Source organism: Heterocephalus glaber, unplaced genomic scaffold (genome assembly GCF_053883595.1).
Source record: "Heterocephalus glaber isolate CG9 unplaced genomic scaffold, H.glaber_assembly_v1.0 deba00000768, whole genome shotgun sequence".
Taxonomy (NCBI): domain Eukaryota; kingdom Metazoa; phylum Chordata; class Mammalia; order Rodentia; family Bathyergidae; genus Heterocephalus; species Heterocephalus glaber.
In genome coordinates this window covers 12738887-12748616 of record NW_028258162.1, presented here as the reverse complement: position 1 = coordinate 12748616, position 9730 = coordinate 12738887, and the positions used below count along the sequence as shown (strand labels likewise).

The window sequence follows — 9730 nt, the reverse complement described above, 5'->3', positions numbered from 1 at the left end:
GAGGGGGAGGAAGGAAAGACATCAATTAGATCACTACTAGAAAGAATAAAAGTTACATACCTGTTAGTCATCCATAAGTTACACATGACTGCAAAAAATACTCCAAGCTAATTCACAGAGTTAAAATCTGATAACCCTGAAGGGTGTGCTTTAGGCAGGCATAGTTTTCTATTGAGACACAAAACTTTTGCTATATACACGAGAATATATATATATACACTTTTCAGACCAGAGGTTGATAGTTTTCTTGGAAGATAGCTGTGAATATTTCTCTGTGACTGCTTGGTTGCTACATAACACAGATAAGTTGCTAAAGAAATTGTCTGGCACAATGTCTGAAATATTTACTATTTGACTCCTCATATAAAAAATGTGTTCACTTCTGTTTTGCATCAATACATAGCACTCTAAAGTATATTTTTTATTTATATATTAATTGGTACATTTTAGGTATACAATATGTTTACGTTTATCACTGGGTGTTTGTACCTGAACATGATGCATCTTAGTTCTTATTTTTTCCCCATTACCTGTGCACCCTTCACCCCCACCACCCTTCCCTATTTACACAGACTTTGTTTCTATTTTTTCCTTTTCTCATAATTTTTCCTTTCCCTTCTTCCCTTTCCCCTTTCCCTCCCGCCACCCCTCCACCATTGGACCTTTTCCTATTTCAAATTATCAATTATTCATTTTAATCATTTTCATCCTTATTTACACTTTCAGTTTCTCACATTAGAGAAACTATTCAGTATTTACACGTGTGTCCTATTTATTTCACTTAAGAGGATGGCCTCAATGTGCATCCATTTAGCTATAAATGACTCTAGTTTCTCGTTCTTTATGGCTGAGTAGTACTCCATTTTATAAAAAAACCACATCTTCTTTATCCAGTTTCCAGTTGATGGGCACTTGGGCTGTTTCCAATCCTTAGCTATTACAAATTGTGCTGCTATAAACATAGGTGCACACATATCGCTGTGGTATGATTCTTTTAATTCTTTGGGGAAGGTACTCAGTAGGGGAATAGCTGGGTCAAATGGGACCAGTAGTCCAGTTCTTTGTCTAAAGTAAATTTAGAGAATTACACATTTAGTTCTTTATTAATGAGCATCCAGCTAGAGCACCAGTATCCCCACAACAGTAGAATTTTTCTTAGCCATGGGCATTTGTGTCTATGGGCCAATACTTATGATTATTATTAGTACTATTAGCATTTATTAGTAATTATTAGTATTAATTATTAATACTTAAGTTTAATGATAATTAAACAGAAGCTGCCATACCTATGGGGAATGTCCACCCAACTGTGGGTCTCTACTCTGGATCTTGGACAGGTCCGCCCCTTGACCTTGCAGCCTCTGCTAAGTTTTCTATCCTAGGCCTTGTCCTTGGACCTCTTCCTCAAGGACAAGAATCCCACTAAATCAATTAACAAGAGTCCTCCACCCTTGGTAGCTTATCATGTTCCATATCTGAACAAATTCCTCATTCCCCAACCAGACAATATCTGATTACCACAGTATGCCTTCAAAGATTCCTTTCTGTTTATGCAGAATCCTTGCCCTAAGTTTTCCACCTCATAGTTTTTCCATCCACTGCCTACCACCTTGCCCCTTGGCTATAACTCCCCATTTTTCTTTGTTGTATTTGAAGTTCACCACAATGTCTCTACTCTACTTCAAACTTTCGAGGCAGCAGTACTTGATTAAAATCTTTTTGTTATATTTAAAAGTGCCAGAATACATTTTTCTTTAATAATAAGAATATTTAGGTAATTTATTAACCATAGGATGGCACAAACTATATGTCCCTTCTATTTCTAATTTTACTGAACGTTATACTCTGTTAAAGAAGAAAGGACTAGCTCTAAAGAAAGGACTAGCTCCAAAAGATTGTGACAGTTAATCTTGAATGCCAATTTGATTGTATTAGAGATACCTTGAGAAGTGATTGTGAAAATGCTAACCTTATCTATGGATTAATCCATTCATAAGTTAGTTAGTGGCTGAATGGATTATTAGGAGATGGGCCCAGTTGGAGGAAGTAAGTCACTGAACCATGACTTTGAGTAGTACAACGTTTACATGGTTCTTTCCAACCTTCTTGGCTTCTGGCTGTTGGGAGCTTTCCATTTCTATGCCCTTCCACCATGATGTTTCTGCATCCTCACAGGCCTAAGAGCAATGAAGCTAGAAAACCATGGCCTAAAACCTCTGAAACTATGAACCTAAGTAAATCTTTCCTTCTTTGAGTTGTTCTCAGGTATTTAGTCACAGTCATGAAGAGCTAACACAAGATGTTACTCAGATTATGATGGTCAAAAATGAAGGCTCTGTCCTCATGATGCCTCTTCCAGGTGTCCTCGTGAGAGTGACATTGCTTTAAACCCTTCATGGACATCCCTGACACCCCACCATGATGCCCAGGAAAGACAAAGTGACCTGGAAATCCAACTTTTGGATGATAAAATAAAATGCTCCAGTGTGGGCTCAACCAGATGCAGCAGCTGCACATGCCTCTCCAAGGGAAGACCATCCTAATGGGCAAGCACACCATGACTCACAAGGCCATCTGAGAGCAATGGAAAAACAACCGGCTCTGAAGAAAATGTTGTCTCATAGCCAAGAGAATGTGGGGTTTCTGTTTGCCAAGGAGGACCTCAGTGAGGTCAGGGATATGCTGCTGGCCAATAAGGCGTCAGCTGCTGCCCGTGCTGCTGCCATTGCACCATGTGAAGTCACCGTGCTAGCCCAGAACACTGGTTTGGGGCCTGAAAAGATCTCCTTTTTCCAGGCTTTAGGCATCACCATTAAAATCTCCAGGAGCACCATTGAGATCCTGAGTGATGCACGGCTGATTAAGACTGGAGACAAAGTGGGAGCCAGCAAAGCCACCCTGCAGAACATCTCCCCAGTCTCCTTTGAGCTGATCATCCAGCAGGTGTTGGACAACGGCAGCATCTGCAACCCAAACTGCTTGACTTTACCCAGGAAGCTCCACATTCCCGCTTTCTGGAGGGTGTCCACAATGTGCCGGGTGTTTGTCTGCTGTTGGCTGCCCGACTGTAGCATTAGTGCCCCATTCTGTCCTCAGTGGTACCAGCAAGTCCTGGCTTTGTCTGTGGAGAGTCATCACACCCTCCACTTGCTGAAAAGCCAAGGCCTCCTTGGCTGATCCTTCTGCATTTGTGGCTGCTGCCCCTCTGGTTGCTGTCACCACGGCTGCTTCTGCTGCTGCAGCCACCCCAGCCATGGTTGAAGCCAAGGAAGAGTCAGAGGAGTCAGATATGGGTATAGATTTGGTCTCTTCGACTAGTCACCAAAACACAAACTGCTCAGCCTGCCTGATTGGCCAAACAAGGAAATACAGCCATAGTTCTCTTCCAAAAAGTGAACCTTTGCATTATTGAGAGGCTGTTCCACATTCCTCAGCGATCGCTCCTACCCAGTACTTTACTTGTATACATTAGGGTAGACTGCTGATTATAACAAGTTGATCCGAAAATGTATCATAATTTAGATATAGTAAAGTAATGCAACGGAAGTAATTGCATAAGTTAATGAGCAGCCAACATCTACACAAAAACCCTGTAATCTTCCCATTTAGATGATCCAAAAAGAGTGTGGAAAATGGACTCATGGGTGATTTTGACAGGCCTGGGTAGGAAGTAATTCACTTCTCTTTCACTCACATTCTGTCCCTAAAACTCTTTTGTATGCCTGCTTCTAACTGCAAAGTGAGCTAAAAAATGTTGTCTCTACCAGGCACACCTTCCCAATTGGGGAAAGGGACGTGATAGAGGCAGTTCTCCTGCCTTCCACATCTATTTCCAACTTATCTAAGAAAGCTTGAGGCTTCCATAACAACAAAAACTTTCTAATTCTACAACTAGCATGCTAATTTTAAAATATAAAGGTGCTTGAAAATGAGAGATAGCAATAGGAAAATCATTCTCGTGGTGCACATAATTTATTTTAGCTACAAATTTTGATGTGTCGTGATATATTTAAGGGGGAATAAAGAAGAACTGTGAGACAACTGCCCATGGATCTCTGACCAACAGAAACATGGATTGGCTCTGGACGATCTTTGTCTAGGAAGACAATGCACAGCCCCAGGAGAGTATTAATGTTTCCTTAAAAGAAGGGCCAGATTTCCTTGGGCCTTGGGAGATGGATAGTATCCCTCTGGAGAGAAAATCAGATGCTCTTACTGGTCATTTTTTTTTCAATTAAGTTTATTGGTCCATTTTAGGTATAAAATACAGTTACACTCATCATTGGGATCTTGTACCATTACATAATGCATCTTGGTTCTTATTTTTTCCCCTTCCCCTGCCCTCCCTTCACCCCCTCCACCCTTCCCTATTTGCAAAGATTTTGTTTCCATTTTTTTCTCATATTTTTTCTTTTCCCTTTTTCCCTTCCCCTACCCCTCCCACTTCCCCTGCTCCTTTAGACCTTTTCTTCCTGTTACACAATATCAATTATACATTTTTTAAATTACAATATCAAGATCTAGGAGACATTACCACAGATTTTACAGAATTTAAAAGGATATAGAAAGCATACTGAAAAAATCTGTTTTGAAATAAATTTGACAACTTCTAAGAAGTAACTTGGAAGACAAATTAATGAAACTAACTCTGGAGGAAATATAAAATTTGAATAGACCCTATTAAAGAAAGTATATTCCTAGCTTGAAAACCTACCTATATGACAACAGCAGGTTCATATACATTTTAACTGATAAATGATATCAAATAATTAAAGCAGAAAAAAGAAGGAACATTTCTCCCCTCATTTTAGGAAATCAACATTGTGCTAATCCTAAAACTGGATAAAGATAACAGGAGAAAAAAGTATGAATATAGATAGAAATTTGTTTAACAAAAGAAACTATTAGAAGTCAGATCTGGCAGGATGTAGAAAGTGGTTTTGTTATAGGGATGGCAGGGTTGGTTCAGCATTGGAAGATCCACCCCCAAAAGTCATCATTTTAACAGAGGAAAGGAAAAAGCCATAGGATCCTGTCACTAGTTGGAGAAAAATTATGGGACTAAATTCTACAGCTGTTCATGGTAAAAGCTATCAGGAGACTAGAAGTAGAACAGAAACTTCTCCATAAATTAAAGACATGTACTCCATACTTCCAGCAAGAATGCCTTATATGAATGGAGAAGATACAATGCTTTCTCCTTAGGTGGGGAACAAGGGCAGATATGCTTAGTCTTAATCTGTCCATTAAACTTTGAAACCTAGGCCCCACCAAAATAGTCTGGCAATAAAATGACACAATTAGGATAGGATTGGCACAGCAGAAGCAAAATCTGTATATGTAGATGAAATGATCATCTACAGAGAAAATACTAAGAAATCTCTAGGAGCCCCTAGAACTTGTATTTGAATTTAGCAGGATTAGAAAACACAAGGTATATATAAAAATTCAGGTCTGTGTATACTTGCTATAAATGAAGAATTGGATATTGAAATTTAAAAGTTATTTAGGAGTACAAAGGACCTAGAAAAGTTTAAAAAAAAAAACAAAAACAGTGTTGGAAGACATTTAGCACCTAATTTTAAGACTTCTTCTAAAGCTACAGTAATCAAGGCAGTGTTGGTGTAAGGAAAGGCATATAGATCATTGGAAAAAAACAGAGAATCTAGAAATAGAACCACACATATATGGTCCACTGAGTTTTGAAAGATTATTTAACATTAGCATTTTATAGAATATAAACTCAATTCAAGAGCCGAGGAAGAGATAGTGTTTTCAGCAAACGGCACTAGAATACCTGGTATCTGTATATAAAAAAACTAAACTCAACCCTTTATTTCCATACATGAAAATAACTTGAAGGGATCTATGAACCTAAATATGAAACCCTAAAAGTATAGAACTTTAAGAAGAAATTACAAGGGAAAATGTTTATGAATTCAGGGTAGGCAAGAACTACCTAGTATACAAGACATGATTTATAAAAGAAAAAAAATTGATAAATGAGATTCCATCAAAATTTAGAACTTTAAATGACATCATTAAAATGAAAAGTAGTCCTTAAACAGACCATACTTACAATGCATATAACCTATGACCAGAATATATAAGGAATTCTTAGAGCTCATTAATAGACAACCCAATTAAAAAGTAGACATAAGAAGATGATAAATAGCCAGTACGGAACAAGGAAAGGTGTGCAACTCTAGAATCAGAAAAATACTAATCAGTACAATAACAAGATTGAATCATACACTCATTAGGGAGATGAAGTTAAAAGTTTTAAAAGCCTTGGCATGACTTTTTCTTTTTGTTAGATTCTCCCCCTTTGCGTTTAATGTGTTACGCCCAATGGATTCATTCTGCTGGGTTTCCTGGGGTTGTGATCCTCATTGTCTTTTCCTAGGGTATTGTCTAAAAATTTTTGGAGTTCTGGTTTGATATTCATGAAGTTCCTGAGGTGCTCTTTATCTTGAAAGTATCTTATTTCTCCATCAATTTTGAAAGATAGTTTTGCAGGGTACATCAATCTGGGTTGGAGGCTGTTTTCCTTTAGGGCTTGAAAGACATCACTCCAAGCTCTTCTTGCCTTGAGGGTTTGCACTGAGAAGTCTGCTGTGATTCTGATGGGCTTTCCTTTGTATGTGATTTGTTTCTTTTCTCTCACTGCTTATAGAATTTTGTTCGTCTGTTGGATTTCTGGAATCCTAACTATTATATGCCTATGTGTAGATTTTTTTTGATTAAGGCTAGCTGGAGTCCTATATGCCTCACTTATCTGTATGTCAAGTTCTTTTCCCCTCCTTGGTAAGTTTTCTGCCATCACTTCTGTGAACAGTTTTTTGATGTCATCTGCACTCTCTCCTGTTTCTTCATTGACTCCAATCAGTCTTATGTTTTCTTCTTTGCATTGTCTAGCAGCTGCTGGATTGATTTCTTGTGTTCCCTTACAATTTTAAAGCAATTTTTCTTTTCCTCCTCACTAATTGCAATCTTATCTTCTATCTGTGAAATTCTATCCTCACATTGGTTCATTCTGCTGTGCAGACTTTCGATGGAGTTTTTAATCTCCTGGAAATCTGTTTGTATCTGTTTTATGGATTCCATTTGTTTCCTGTGTTGGGATTCCATCATGTTCCTCAGATCCTCTATTTTTTTAATCTGTGTCCTCTCTGGATTTATTAATCATATCTTGCACCATGAGCAAAATCTTTGCTGTTAACTGAGTAATTATTTCTGATATCATTTTTCCCAGATTTCCCCTCTTTTGTTGCCAGTTCAGAGAGTCCAGGTGGTTGAGTACCAGATTGTTCCATCTCATTTCCCTTTGGGGTTGCTGTAGGTGATCCAGAAGTCTGTTTTTGAGGCTTGTTTACATGTCTTCTCATTTCCACGGAGTGAGGGGTGGTGGTTCTGGCACCCGTGCAGCTCACCTTCTTTGCTCTAGGAGCTTGGGATGGTGGCAGGGGATCTTCCTTCCAAGTGCTGAGACCACCTCAGCTTCTCTCTGGTCATTTTAAAAGATTTGGGATTCCTAATCTGCAGTTTCCATCTTCATAATACAGCTCAATTTGGGTACGGTTATCACCTGACCTTCTTTGTGCTTCCTTCTCTCTTGGGATCTTGGTTTTGAGGAACCAAAATAAGAGAAATTATGGCATTGGGCAACTGTAAATCCTGTGAGTAATGTCATTCTTTATATCTGATCCAGGAATCTCATGCCCTCTGCCAGCAATCATGAAATTAACATTTTAGCTTACTTACAAGTAGGATGATATCTCAGCTCCTTCATTACTATTGGCAAGAATAAATCACCATAGAACTACAAAAGGACAAGGTTTATCTTATTTGCCATGTTTCAGTTTGTAAAATAGCATGTACCAATGAATGTTGCATATGCCCAATTGTTTAAGGGCCAAGATCCACCACTTTGACTGAACAGCGTAGAAGCAAGTGATATTGCAAACATGCTTCTTGCTACCTATTCTTATTATGAACACAGTCAATTATAGATTATGTACTTAGATTAGTTCCACTGTTTCATCTTTGTATTTCCATTATACTTTTTGTATGTTAGCAACACAAATACTCTGTTATTCTTTAGATGTTAATAAAACTATATTAACTGCAATACATTAACTATATTAACTGTGATATATTTTCTTAAGAAAATATAAAAATACACAGAGTTATTCAAAGCTTGGGATTCATGCAGTACAAGCTGATTCCAGAAAGAAACAAGTAGCAGATCAAAATATATCATCACACATCTTAAGTATTTAGCTTACTTAAAGTGTGGGGGCAAGATTTTAAACCAGGACTCAATCCCAATTGTATCAGATGTTAATGAGAATACATCACATCAGAATCTTGCTATAAATATTTAAAGTGGAGATATACCCTTAAAGAAGAGAAGAGAGAGAGAGGCTAATGTCACCAGTTGAGTGCAACAAATGTTATCTCAACAAGGTGACTCTTCAAAAACTCATGGGCTTCCTAGTGATAGGGTAAAGTTCGCTTGGAACAATAAAAGTAGATAATGGTTTCTTCATGTCTTATGGATTCAGTCACTTAGTTAAATGGAGTCCCTGCTGGGTTTGCCTCCTTGAGAATCTATTTGATAAATGTAAAGACAAGAAAGGTCATTTTTCCATAAGCAGCTTCATTGTTTTGACTTTAATCTGAAGCAAATTATCCTTCTTCAGTAAAAGTGAAGAAGTTTAATCATGCAGGGTACTCTTCAAAGTCAGAACTGTAATATTATGCCAGCATATTAAAATTGCATTCAGCTCATGTATCTTGGTATATTTGATTATAATATGTCTCTTTTCAGTTCATATAATCACAAGATAGGAAAACTGTGAACTTATTATCAGCTAAGAAAACAGAGCTAAGACCTGAGTATTTGTAAATCTGAAATTATTACCTACGAGCAACCAAAACCTAAGCATACATTTCTCTTTTGATAAGCAGTTCCTTTACAGTCTCCAGAAATAATGAGTATTCATCATGATAGATTTCTATCAATGACAAATAAAATGGGAAATTAGAACTGGAAGGCAGATGTTAAAGCCTTTCTAAGTCTATTGCCTAATTTTTACTAAATGTAACACAGTATCTCCTTTTATATAGCCTATTACAGTGGACTAGATAGTGGGTTTTTTCAATAAACTTGTGAAATAGCTACTGCTATTATCCCCTATGACAAATGGAAACTGAGCCACAGCTGTCCAAAGAGAGATTCCTGTCTCAGTGTCTGTGCCTCCTCTGCCAATCTGGGGCAGAGGAAGAGCAATAGACCCTGTTACATAAAAAAAGAATATGTTATCTTACAAGATGTCAGAAGATACAACAAGAAAGTAGAGAAATGTTTCCCATTGTCCATTTGTCAGGAATTTAAACTCGTAACTATTTGACTTCCTTGGAACTGACAGATCTCTCTCTCTCTCTCTCTCTCTCTCTCTCTCTCTCTCTCTCTCTCTCACACACACACACACACACACACACACACACACACACACACACACACTCTCCGATTTGTTCATTACCAAAAATGCTAAGTAAAGAAGGCATTAGGCCATATGAGGCAAAGAAGCCCCCTTTGGGCGAGGGTTCTGACCTATGGGAAGGGAGCCTCACTCTGGGAACTCTTGGAGCATGTCACCAGAGGAGAAGTGACATGATCAGAGAGCATGGGGAGGGGAGTCTTGGCGCACATCAGGCTGGAATG

The 9730-nt window shown here is 38.1% G+C and overlaps 1 pseudogene; it reads left to right on the top strand.

Annotated features, from left to right (window-relative positions):
• Positions 1 to 2421: 2421 nt before the first annotated feature.
• Positions 2422 to 8070, top strand: LOC101699760 (large ribosomal subunit protein uL10 pseudogene; annotated as a pseudogene).
• The last annotated feature ends 1660 nt before the right edge of the window (positions 8071 to 9730 follow it).